The sequence below is a fragment of the Clytia hemisphaerica genome, unplaced genomic scaffold, assembly GCF_902728285.1.
Source record: "Clytia hemisphaerica strain Z4C2 unplaced genomic scaffold, Clytia hemisphaerica genome assembly, whole genome shotgun sequence".
Taxonomy (NCBI): domain Eukaryota; kingdom Metazoa; phylum Cnidaria; class Hydrozoa; order Leptothecata; family Clytiidae; genus Clytia; species Clytia hemisphaerica.
This window is the reverse complement of record NW_027103771.1, coordinates 535,014-547,670: the sequence shown is the minus strand read 5'-3', so window position 1 is coordinate 547,670 and position 12,657 is coordinate 535,014. Positions and strand designations below refer to the sequence as shown.

At 37.4% G+C, this 12,657-nt stretch overlaps 1 protein-coding gene and 2 long non-coding RNA genes across 5 annotated transcripts in view; 2 read left to right on the top strand and 1 right to left on the bottom strand.

The window, feature by feature from the left end:
• Positions 1-198, bottom strand: part of LOC136806038 (uncharacterized) — a 22,632-nt gene extending 22,434 nt beyond the window's left edge. For both annotated transcript variants that reach the window (XR_010846499.1, XR_010846501.1), the window contains exon 1: positions 130-198. This is a non-coding gene — a long non-coding RNA (uncharacterized lncRNA). The remainder of the gene's footprint in view (positions 1-129) is intronic.
• The window catches only part of LOC136806051 (membrane protein FAM174-like), a 420,508-nt gene that overhangs the window by 250,107 nt on the left and 157,744 nt on the right, over positions 1-12,657 (top strand). The gene's annotated exons all lie outside the window — the stretch shown is intronic.
• Positions 1-12,657, top strand: part of LOC136806039 (uncharacterized) — a 24,229-nt gene extending 11,572 nt beyond the window's left edge. Inside the window, exons 3-4 of one of the 2 annotated variants that reach the window (XR_010846504.1) lie at positions 12,053-12,171; positions 12,414-12,657. This is a non-coding gene — a long non-coding RNA (uncharacterized lncRNA). Of the gene's footprint in view, positions 1-12,052; positions 12,250-12,413 lie in introns of those variants that run through there. The other variant, XR_010846503.1, reaches the window with a different exon arrangement.

Sequence of the window (12,657 nt, the reverse complement as noted above, 5' to 3'; positions counted from 1 at the left end):
AATTGCTTGAGAATTATGTTTTTGATAATTCTTTGTGTTTTCCAAACATTTTCCTCTGCAATGACATTGATTAGAGTCAACCTGTCATCACTGACCTGTGACCTGTGACCTGCGTTTCGAACTAGCCGCCAAATAATGGAACTCCAAACAGTGTTCCCTCACATTATTTTTTTTGTGCATGTGCGCATATCTTGGGCTACCATCTTATAAAATCTTTTTTTCTTGCGCCGCCACACAATGTTGAAAAACTTTGTTAATAAGGAATTTTTATTACGCACGTGCGTGCAGCATCACGCGACTAATTTTGATTATTTTGCCAAACCAACGAGTTTTATCAGGGGGGGTCGGGGTCAAAAATCCGAAGCACAGAGGCCGTCGTTCAATTCTTAGAGGTCGCCGTAGAAATCATCGATGTCGTCGTCTATTACATAGAGGTCGTGAGCGGACTATAGAGGTCGTAGTGGGTCGTAGTGTAAAATTCAACATTTTAAGATCTGGTCTTTGATTTATAACATTAAGGTCTGGAAAATACACGTCACTATCCAATCATAGAGGTCGTCGTCCAACTGTAGATGTTGTCGTCCACCCGTAGAGGCCGTTGTCCAAATGTACAGGTCATCATCCAACCGTAGATGTCGTCGTCCAACCGTAGAGGCCGTCGTTCAACCGTAGAGGTCATCGTCCAACCGTAGATGTTGTCGTCCAACCGTAGAGGCCGTCGTTTAACCGTAAGAGGTCGTCGTTCAACCATAGATGTCGTCGTCCAACCGTATAGACGTTCCCGACTTCCCCGATTTTCCAGATTTGTTGTTTATTGTCCATTACTCTTGAACTTTCAGTATTATTCAGTAACAAATTAACCTTGGATTTCTCCATAAAAAGATTCTCTATGCCGTGTTGCATTTCTTTTTTGGATCTACCCCGGTGGAGGTCCTATAAATTAACCTTTGTCCGTCCGTCCGTCCGTCCGTCCGTTAGTTACCAGCTTTTCTCGAGATTGGCTCATTAGTTTTTTCTGATTTTTTGCACAATGATGCAAAATGGCAATGCCCAAAATGTGACGGAGCCCGATTTTCGAAAAAAAATATTTTGGGGCACATTTGGGCCAAAAAACGGCTAAAAAACGGGTTTTTTGGACTTTGTGAAAAATTGGATCATTAATTTTTTCTGATTTTTTGCACAAAAGTAGGGTACCATGTATAAGATGGCTCAAGCAGATTTTTGCAAAAAATTTTGTTGGCTCAGAAAAAAGCATGTTTATCTATAAGAATCACTATTAATAAGCATACATCAATGTTCTTAGTCAAATTACTCAATTTTTTTATTTCATTTTTTACGATTTTTTGCACAAAGATGCATAACTATAAATCCTCGAATGTGACGGAGCCCGATTTTTGGAGAAAGAAATTTTGGGGTAAATTTCAGCTAAAAAAACGGCTATAAAAGGGTTTTTTGGACTTAGTCAAATATTGGACCATTGTTTTTTTCTGATTTTTTTGTATGAAAGTAGATAAAAGATGGCTCAAGCAGACTTTTGTAAAAAATTAATTTTTCAGCTCAAAAAAGCATCTTTATCAATAAGAATCACTATTAATAAACATACATCAATGTTCTTAGCCAAATTACTCATTTTTTGGAGATGTCTTTTTGCTCACGAAGTCTTGAATATGAAAGAACATTTCAAGAGCATGAAGTTTTGGTTTCTAAACGTTTTTTTTTTAAACAAACGACTAATTTTAATAGATCGTCACTATTTGTGTTCTGAATGATGATTGTTTAATGGTCACGTCACGTAGATATCAATTATAAACGTGTTAAATGCATAATCCAGGTAGGTCCATCAAAGTATCACTTGTTAAATTTTATTTAGTAATTAGCGTAAAATTACCCTGGACAACTTTTTTCTGCAATAAAGGAAGATAAAAAAGGTAACTCGAAAACTTTAGCACAAAAAAACAAAACTGAGCTAGCTAACTCGAAAAAAGATTTTGTGAAAAAGAAAACCGAGATAGCTAACTTGAAAAAGTTTTTGAGAAAACAAAGTTAATTCTAACTCGAAAAAGATTTTTTCAAAGTAAAAAATCGAGTTAGAGTCAAATGACGTCATAATTTGCACTTTTATGACGTCATAATATAGCTAACTCGAAAATTCCTAACTCGATGATTCCAGGCCTCTCCTCCTACAATCTCTATAATCGATTTTACTGATTACGACAGGTTAGATGACAACGAATGGATCTACGGTTGAACGACGGCCTCTACGGTTGTACGACGACCTCTACGGTTGAACGACGGCCTCTACGGTTGAACGACGTTCTCTAAGGTTGGACGACGACCTCTACGTTTGAACGACGACCTCTACGGTTGAACGACGACCTCTACGGGTGGACGACGACCTCTACGACGGTTGGACGACGACCTCTATGATATGATTATATGCTAGACGGAAATTTTGTCATCTTCCAGACCTTCGTTTATTTTCCAGACCTTAATGTTATAAATCAAAGACCAGATCTTAAAATGTTGAATTTTACACTACGACCCACTACGACCTCTATAGTCCGCTCACGACCTCTATGTAATAGACGACGACATCGATGATTTCTACGGCGACCTCCATGAATTGAACGACGGCCTCCGTGCTTTAGGATTTTTGACCCCGACCCCCCCTGATAGAGTTTCTCTATTTTTTTTTTGTTAAAGATTTGCGACATCCCTTGTTTACTTTGCATTATAAGATAGAATCATGAGACTGGAATCCATACAAAACAGAACTGAAGTAATTTGGAAAAGAGATTATCTAAGTTAGGAAGAGTTGGCGGCGACAAAACAATAAAAAAAGTCTCGCAAAATTGGAATGGAAGCTAAAATCTGATATAGCTTCAAAGCTACAATCATTATTATTATTATTATTATACAGATTTACAAGCTAGGCTCACGATGGGCCTCTAACCGATCTTCTTTCACATTCCTCTTGTAACAAATTTTTGTGGGTGGTTTTTCCATGCATCATTCAGTTTCTCTTTAAACGACTTAATCGATTGTGCGGATACAACTTCTCTTGGTAGTTTATTCCACGTTGGCACACATCTATAGTAAAACGATTTAGTTTGGGGTCCATTGAAGCCGTCATTAGCAAAGTTTGGTAAAAGCTCTTTGGAATTTCTTCGTTTAGGACGTGCACGGCTGATTAGTTTTGAAGGTATAGTATCTTTGTCGTAAAAGGAAAGATGTTTATAGACCTGCACCATATCACAAAACTGTCTCCGAAATTCGAGGGTTGGTAATCCAAGCCTTTTTAGCCTTTCACTGTACGGGAGGTGTCGATATATTGGGATAAGTTTTGAAGCTCGTCTTTGGACTCCCTCGAGCATGTTCACATGTTTGCGTAGTTTGGGTGACCAGACTGACTGCGCGTACTCAAGGTGCGGCCTCACAAAGGCGGAGTATAGTGTCGTTATGGTCTTTGGAGTAAGATTATTAAACCCCCTTCTGATAATACCAAGTGTCGAATTCGCTTTGTTTACCTGTTTGGCTATATGTTCTTCAAACATCAGCTCAGCATCCACCAAAACTCCCAAGTCTTTCTCCTCGAAAACATGCTCCAGTTGATTACCAGCGAGAGAATAAGGATGTGCGTGCTTTATGTTAGCTAGTTTGCCAAGTGTTAAAACATGACATTTATCGGGATGGAACTTTAAGAGCCAATCTTTAGACCATTCATTCAATGTGTCTACATCCTTCTGAATGACAAGAGAATCATTGATGGAATTGACCTCTTTGAATATCTTCGTGTCATCTGCAAAAAGTAATAGGTCGGAAACAACTTTGTCAGGAAGATCGTTTATATACAGCACAAAAAGTAGAGGTCCTAATACACTTCCTTGTGGTATACCGCTGATTACATCGTCTAGCTTTGAGTGAGATTGGTTCACTTTCACTAGTTGCTTTCGTCCCTTGAGAAAAGATGTTATCCAATTTTTGGTTGTTCCGGTGATTCCATATCCTTCTAACTTTTTGCAAAGTCGGCGATGGGGCACGGTATCAAACGCTTTCGCGAAATCGAAATATATGCAGTCGACGACTTTACCTTCCGACATACTTTCACAGCATTTGTCTATATACATCAGTAGTTGAGTGACAGTAGAACGTCTGCTGATGAAGCCGTATTGCTTTTTGGATAGCAACTTTAGGTTTGTAAGGTATCTTGTGATATGCTCTCTTAAGATTGACTCCATTAGTTTACAAACTACTGATGTTAGACTCACTGGTCTATAGTTGACTGCTAGATTATGAGCACCTTTGTTTTTGTAAATAGGAGTAACGTGGGCAAGTTTCCAATCCTCAGGTAATTCTCCTTCAGTCAAGGTCTTGTTCATTATACGGGAAAGAGGTTCTGCGATCTCGTCTACAAGCTCTTTTAGCATTTTCGGGTGGATTTCATCGGGACCGAGTGATTTATTGGTATCAAGCTCCTTAATTTTCTTAGATAGCATTTCCTTGGTTATGACGATATCGTCAATAATTTCCTCGGTCCTGCTTGGAAAATCAGGGACTTCACCTTCTGGTTCATTAGTGAAAACACTGCAGAACTGTTTTTGGAGAATATTCGCCTTTTCATTATCTTCGTGCCGCAGGGATGATTTATCTTTTGGTGTTTCTAGAAGAGAGGAAACTCCGCTAGCAGATTTCATCTTACTTCGCACGTGTGACCAGAAAACTTTCGGATTGGACTTGGCTTTGTTGCAAATGTTTTGTTCGTAGTTTCGACGAGCTCTTGTCATCATGCGATTCACTCTGTTTCTTGTTGTTATGTAGATTTGACGGTTGCGTCTTTTTTCAATGGGGCAAACCGATCCCATTTCCTGTGTAGTCGTCGTTTTTCACTTACTTCTATCTGTAGGTCTCTTCCTATTGGTATCGATCCTTTTCTTCTCCAACTCTGACGATCAATTTCTTTCAATGGCACATAAAGATTCCTAAGCTCCAACAGCTTACTTTTGAATAAATTCCAAGTTTCCCTTATTGGCATTTGATCTATGCCTTCAAGAAACTCTCTAGACCATACACTAGCTTCTTGTTTCATGGTGGCGTAGTCGCCCAGGTTATACGCATAACGTTTTGAGTTTGATTTGCGCTCAGTGTAAGCTGTGAAGTTGAAAGCTAGAACATTATGGTCGCTTCTTCCAAGCGGGCTTAGGTACTGTAGATCACGAACTTGATTCTTTTCATCTGTAAAGATTAAATCGATGGTCGACGGATCATCAGATCCACGGCATCTTGTCGGCTCATCGACATGTTGGTGTAAGAAAGAATCACGCACCGCATCCAGAAATTGTTCTTCCTTACTCTCCTCGTTATGGGGTGTGGTCCAATTCTCCCAATTGATTGTTGGATAGTTAAAATCACCAATGAGGATTTTATGAGAGTACTTCTTGTCCAGGGAGATGGACTTGACAAGAGAATTCAGCTTGGCATTGTTTTCGTCAGACGATCTGGTTTTTGTTGGGCTACGATAAAGACAAGCAAACACCAACAGATCTTTATCTGCAAGACGAACTTCGATAGTGCAAGCTTCTTCAAATTCAACTGTTGAAGACCTGACAATTAAATGCTTGATGGAGTTATGCGATAATATGATGATACCACGTCCCTTGTTAGTGTCAACATTTGTTTGATTAACGAGCGTGTACTCCCCAAATTCGTATTCGTGTAGATGTTTCAGCTGGCCTACTTTCGTTTTCACTTCACATATTGCAATCAAGATGAGGTTTTTCTTTCTGTACATGGGTTTGTAATTCAATTAATTTTCCAGATGTAAATTGATCGGCGTTAGCAGAGAATTCTTATGTCTTTTTGAACTTTAATATTGTTGGTAGATGTGATATTAGCTTGTTGTGTCCTTTGATTTTTTGGTATGTTTTTGGTTTTGCTTCTTACTTCTTTTACGGTTTTTTTTGTTTTTTGTTTTTCTTTTGTTGAATTTATTGTTGATTTGGGCCGTTGGTCTTTACCCTCTTGAGGCGGAAGCCGTTTTTTGATGACCCACGGACTCGCCAGACTTCATCTGTTTCACTTTGATTTCTTTCCTTGGCTTCCTGCAGAAGGTCTTTGAAGTCCTTCCTTTGAGTGGGGGTTAGATCTTCACAAATGCTGACACCTTTGTATTTGGCATTCCCTTTCAAGACATGTAGATTTCCAAATAGGCTTTCTTTTTCTTTTTCGCTCTTAAAGGTAACAAGTATTGGTCTACTCTTGTCGTCAGCTTTAGATCCGAGTCTCATCATATGTTTGGTGTTGATTTTCACACGAAGATTTTCGATAAGTTCTTTCACCCAATCCTCATCCTCCTTGTTAGGATCCTCTGTCGATTCTTTGACACCATGGATTATAATGTTATTCGATCGTCTAGATTTATCCTTCTCCTCCGCTGCTTCCTCTTCATGTACTTGTTTGACTGCAGTTTTTATGTTGTCATTTGAGGGAGCAGATGTTCCAGCAGAAGCGACTGCAGCGTACGATTTTTTGTGCTCCTCCTTAATGGTGGACAGTATTTCGGTGCGAAAGTCTTCCAACTTCTTTTCGAGCTTATTCTCGACATATTCTACAGTATGGAATCATCTGAGCTGGATCATCTGATAACTTCTTCTTTAGTTGTGAAAGCTCTTCTTTTTGTGTTTCTACGATTTCGAGTAGATGATGTTCATTTGTCTTTAGTTTCTTTATCGTATTCTCGTTTTCTTTGATTGTTTCTTTCAGTTTCGATAGCTCTGCCGCTGTTTTTAAAGAAGGTTGAGATCTAGGGATCAAGGCCAGCAAATCCTTTGACACCGACACACAGTTCTGACATACAAAGTTACAATGTATTCTTCGGTCGTCGTTAAAAGCAGTTATCATATACGCTGGTAGCCTCGAACATAGATAGTGAACTAGTCTGTTACATTTTGAACATGCCAGGGTGTCCTCATTCTTGTCATCTGCACATGCGTTGCCGGTACAAAGCAGGTTAGGTGTGTTTCTTTGTCGGTTGGACGTCATTTGTGATGTATCAGGATGCTGGTAGAGTGTTTGATGGTGGAATAGAGTGTATTTTTGAGCGATTTTTATAGATTTTTCAGAAAAATTCAGATTTTGTTGAATTTGACTGTCGCTGCAAAAAGACCTCTTCACTTCAATCATGGTCGAAATATATTGAGAATTGCGGCTATTTTAACGTTTTTCAAGATTTAAAGTTCGGGCGAGAAAGTCGATTTTGGGCTATCTATTTAATTTAATCGAATATTTCATTTTGGGATGGTGAGGTTGGCAGACTTCCAGGCAGTGGTGTTGTGGGAAAATTTTTCTGGGGGGGCCAAAGTCAAATTTTTTTAAATGGCCCCCCCTCCCCACAATTTTTCAAAGTGGTGCCCCCACCCACCAGTTTCTAGGCTTTTACTAATTCATTTGCCTAGGCATAATGAGGAAGGAAATATTTAGTTTAGATATCTTTGATGAATGGAAAAGGGAAAAACAGGCACCATGGTTGGGGCCGACTAGAAAATTTTGAAAATCGACTGCCAAGATACCCTAAATCACTAAATAAAAATAGACAAGTTTGACAAATTAAAGAAACAATGTGTAATTCGAGCGAAGTGAGCGAAAAATTTTATGATTTATGATTTCAATATTGTTGTCAGCAAATTGGTATTGGGGCGCAGTTAGATTTTCATTTAATAATGGTATGTTGTACACAAGAAAACTTGTAAAATTGAGCTAGATTGTAAAGAAATTATCAAATTAACTGTATTGCGAGCGAAGCGAGCGAAAAAAGAATTGCAAGTTTTTTAGAACTATCTCAGTAAAATTGGTCCTAGGGCGCAATTTAAGGTGCATAAAGTATGATTTTTAAGATTGGGGCGTTTAAAAAAAATCTCTTTTGGCGCCCCTTGTTCTTCGGCGCCCCTTCAAAAAAGCTCCGCTGGGGGGGCCATGGCCCCCCTGCCACAACGCCACTGCTTCCAGACTATATTTTGAGCCTTAGTGGACTATTTGAAATGAAAATGAAAATGAAGAAGAAAAAAATGAAAAGTGCTATAACTATCATTTTCGCTGAAGTGAATCCTTGATCATCGAACGTCATCACTGTGAAAAAAATTCTCAAAAATAATCATTCAGTCAAAAGATATCAAACAAAGTTATAAGCTAATTGACGTCTAAAAACGCTGTTTTCTGCTGTTTTCTGCTGTTTTTTGGGGTCAATCACTTATCAACTTTGTATCATAACTTTATATTGAATAAATATTTTAGCAAAATTTCTTTACAGTGATGACCTCCTAAGATTAAAGAATCTCTCCATTGAAAATGAAAGTCATAGTCCTTCTCTACAAGATCTTCATTTTTTTCTTCTTTATTTTCATCTTCGTTTTTGGAATTATTTTAAGGACTTTCTTATTTAAAATTGTTCCACTCTCAAATATTTCTCCAACGATACCAAATTTATAAAGATTGAAGAATTCCTTCAAAAGTAATAGGTAAAAGAAAAAAGAGTGCACGTCTAGCGTTAAAACTCCAAGTTAAAACTCTGTCCTTTGAACCTACTTTAGAGCACTTTCAAATAAACTTCCTGGGGAATTTCCCTTTTTTCTCAAATATTATATTTATTCTCGCAGCAGTGGCCTTTAAATTCTGTTTTCATCGATCGCACGAGCGTGTACGGTAGGTCAAAATTTCCTTATATAGCACATTGACGTCACAAATTAAATTTCCTCTTACACAAAATGCATATGCTTTTGTGCTCTTTTCTACGCTGAAAATTTTCAAGCTTTTTTGAGCGTACAGGAGCAGTGCACATCCCAATCGATAATTTTTCAACCAATCAAGAAAGAGAAAAACTGCTGAGTAAACAAAAAATATAAACATGCACCGCTTTCTTGATGGAAATGAAACATTGATCGCGCGGAGTGTGCGGCCGAATCTATTTTAAGAATTTTGGCCTAACGTGCACTCTCACACGATCGTTATCTGATATTCCGATGGCGTATTGGCGGCCGCCCACGCTAAAGCTCTAAAGGAGCGGGCCAATATACCATCGGAGAGATTTAGTAGTGGCCCTTTGATGTGCCGACAACAGTCGGGTTCAATGGTTATATCTTCGCTTCCTCAAGAATTATGTTCGTCCCGACTGAACAGAAATTTAGCATGAAAATGTCTGCTGCGCCGACCGTCAAAAACTATTTTTATTTATAGTTTTGGCGCTTCAATGACAAAGCAAATTTCGGATTCAAGAAGGGCAAGTAGTGAAGAGCTTTTGTTAGATTTTGGTTGTTTTTTGGTTTGTTTTGGTGAACTTTTTTACAATATAAATGTCTTTATGCTTTCTTAGTATTACTTTTAGTATTCAGTGTAATTTCTGTTAAATGCACCAACCTTTTAAAGATTGCTTTTTACACACAAGTTGATTATTTTTTGTTTGTTTTGGTAGAAGCGCAAGTAGTGAAGAGCTTTTGTTAGATTTTGGTTGTTTTTTGGTTTGTTTTGGTGAACTTTTTTACAATATAAATGTCTTTATGCTTTCTTAGTATTACTTTTAGTATTCAGTGTAATTGGTCAGCCTAAGCTGAGCATTCAAATAGGTAAAATTTTCTTCTTCTTCCATCATCATCATAAGACGGCAAAAAAAAAATCCGATTTCGGATTATTTTCGGAAAACAAGTTATCGGTAAAACTTTGGCGCGAAAAATATTTTCTATTGGAAGAGAAAAGAAACACGTCACTTCATTTAATACGATTTGCGCATAATACGAGAATAATAAAACAACACTATATAAAAGAAGAAAGTAGTAAAAATGAAATTTTTTTGTTTATTCATTAAATTGAAAGAAGCTAATGCATTGTAAATAAATAGACAGTATAAAAGAAAGTTTTTTATGATTGGTTTTGAGGCTGGCTTTCTTGTCTGGAGAGAGTTTTTGTGTGTAGGGTGTAGGAAAGCAGAGAAATGAACGTCAAAGTGTGGCGTAACATTAACAGAAACTTGGAATCATCATAACTTTTGATTGAGTTATCGAAACTGGAAGGAATTTTCGACGCAGCTTCCTCAATATAAAATGCACTCATTCACATTATACTAGGGGCCTACTTAGTTCAACACGTCATTTAAATCAATCTGACAAATGTGACGAAAGCTGCACTGAACCGTGAACATCTAAAGCGACCGCCTCGGATACACTTTCTCAGAGAATAACGAACAGGTTTAAGACATTCTAACGAACAGAGGTGAAATTTCCCGGGGGGGGGTTACTTAGGCAAAATGGATGCGAACCATAAGGGTACCTTATTTCAGGCCTGAAAAGTATCTCAGAGTGGTACAAATTCATAAGTTAGTCTCTAAAAGGGTCCCAAAATCACGAAAATCGAAAATTTTTCTCTAAAAAGGACACGATTTCCAGAAGTTTTGACCAAAATTTGGTGAAAATCAAACCGAAATTTGGAAAAAAATCTACCAAAATTTTAGGAAAGTCTCTCAAAGGATCCCAAAATCATCAAAATTTTGTCTCTCAAAGGGTCGACTTTCTGCTCGGACACCCCGTCACCTCGTAAACCTATACCCCCCCCCCCCCAAGGTGAAATTACAAACTATCCCATGTCCACTTTTTGACAAATCCAACTTTGTGTTAAACATTTTTTCGTCTGAAGTTTCAGCCAAAATGAGCTTTTCAACCTCTTTGACTTGAACAACGAATTAGGTTCCTTGATTGTACTTCCTTCTAATGGTCTCTAATCGTCGTTTTAAGCTTATTGGGCTGACCTTCCAGCGCAGCTGGTTTATTTCTGTTAAATGCACCAACCTTTTAAAGATTGCTTTTTACACACAAGTTGATTATTTTTTGTTTGTTTTGGTGACAAGATTTTTACTGATTTTTCTCAAAGCAAAACTTAAAGATCATAAAGAAACAGTAACAGGTATGTTCCTTATGCTTTTTCAGTAAGTTTTATGTTGGTATAATCTTGTCTGGTCCTATCAAAACGACTGTTGACCGCCAGACAACTGAACACAACCGACTGACCGACAACAGTCAAAGTCAGTCAAAGTCTCTAGCAGCAGTACAAACATGTGTACAAAACAGATAATTTTGTCTTCAGAAAGATCTACAGACTTCTGTATAGGTAGTTTGTGTCTTACTAACGATTAACCTCACTTTTTGTGTACCAACAGAACAGCCCAATTTTGTAATTTTACAGAGCACATTGAAAATTCACTTTTGAGGTCCTGAAAACTATGGAGGTTAGTGTAATATTTATCGAGTATGTCTAGGTAAGTAGGAAAAAGCAGTAAATTCATGTTTTAAGTTGTATTTTCATGTAAATGAAGCTAAATTAGGGATTGTTTATGTTTGTTTACTAGTACATGAATATGATTCCGAACCATATCGAATATGGTGCTAATTTGAATATGGTGCTAGCCTAGAAAATATAAGAAATCTGATGCGAATTAGATTTGTTATTATTTTCTGCATAGCACCCGCATCCGATATGGAATTAGATGCTAACTTGCTATGTTGATCGTTTCCAAGCTCCTCACAAAAAGTTTAAACGCGGTCAAGTCTAATCCCGTAATGCAAACCTTCCAGATGTTAAAATATGCCCGACCTTTAGAGCAAAGCGTGTCGTAGCATATTTCCACATCTGGTACCAGATAAACACGATCGATGTAAACCGGTCTATTTTTGATTTTGATCTATTTGAACTTTTCTTTCCAGAGAAGAATCATTTAAAGATTTATCTGTTTACAGTCAGTTTTTTTGAATATCAAAGTGCCATGGTTTTAATACTTAATGGTCACTATTTAGAAAATAAATTGGTTGTTTTAGTTACTCTAAGATAACAGCCAATCATTAACGCGTCTAAAGAAGCGCAATAATGCTGTGATTATTTCCTCTTTTGGTCGTCTTCTAGAAAACCAATCGTGTTAGCGCGTTTTTATGGCAGCACACAGCTAATCATTAATGCGAATCTCGGCCAATCATAATATCATTTTTCGTGCGTGCAATTCTAATTTCTTTTTTTTCATCAGGACGACGTGTGAAAGCACGTGATGACGGAAGGCTTTTTGGATTCAAGTAAAGGAGTAGATGCAGAGTAGAGAAGCTGTTGTTATCGTTAAAGATTTGCTGCAGAAAGTTTGGTTTTGAGGTACCTTTTATTTTACTATTTTCTTCTGGCTTAAGGTTTAAAATCTTCCCTTCTAAATATATAGCGGTAGGCAAAAATTTAGAGGCAACTTTCTGCCTTTGTGGTTTTTTATTCAGGCTGAAAGCGTGGGGTAAATCATTAAAGAATTGACGCACTAGATCTGGATACACTTTTTTCAGTACTCTTTTGAAATATTGTATTGTATTAGAATTAGAATTTATGTCTCTTAAAAACTTTATCAGGACGTTGGCAACACACATATCTCAAAGAGAACTCTACTAGAAAAGAATTTATTCAGCTAATGACACCTGAAGCGGGCTGTAAACATATTTTCAAATATTAATTTAGAAGGTGATTCCTTGTAACCAATTTTTCAGTTTAACAAATTTGTATTTTTTTAGCCATCTATTGTTAATATTTATAATATATTTGACCACAAACACTTAATTTTCACCGGAACATCTCTATTCGTATTTCTAAGGGAAG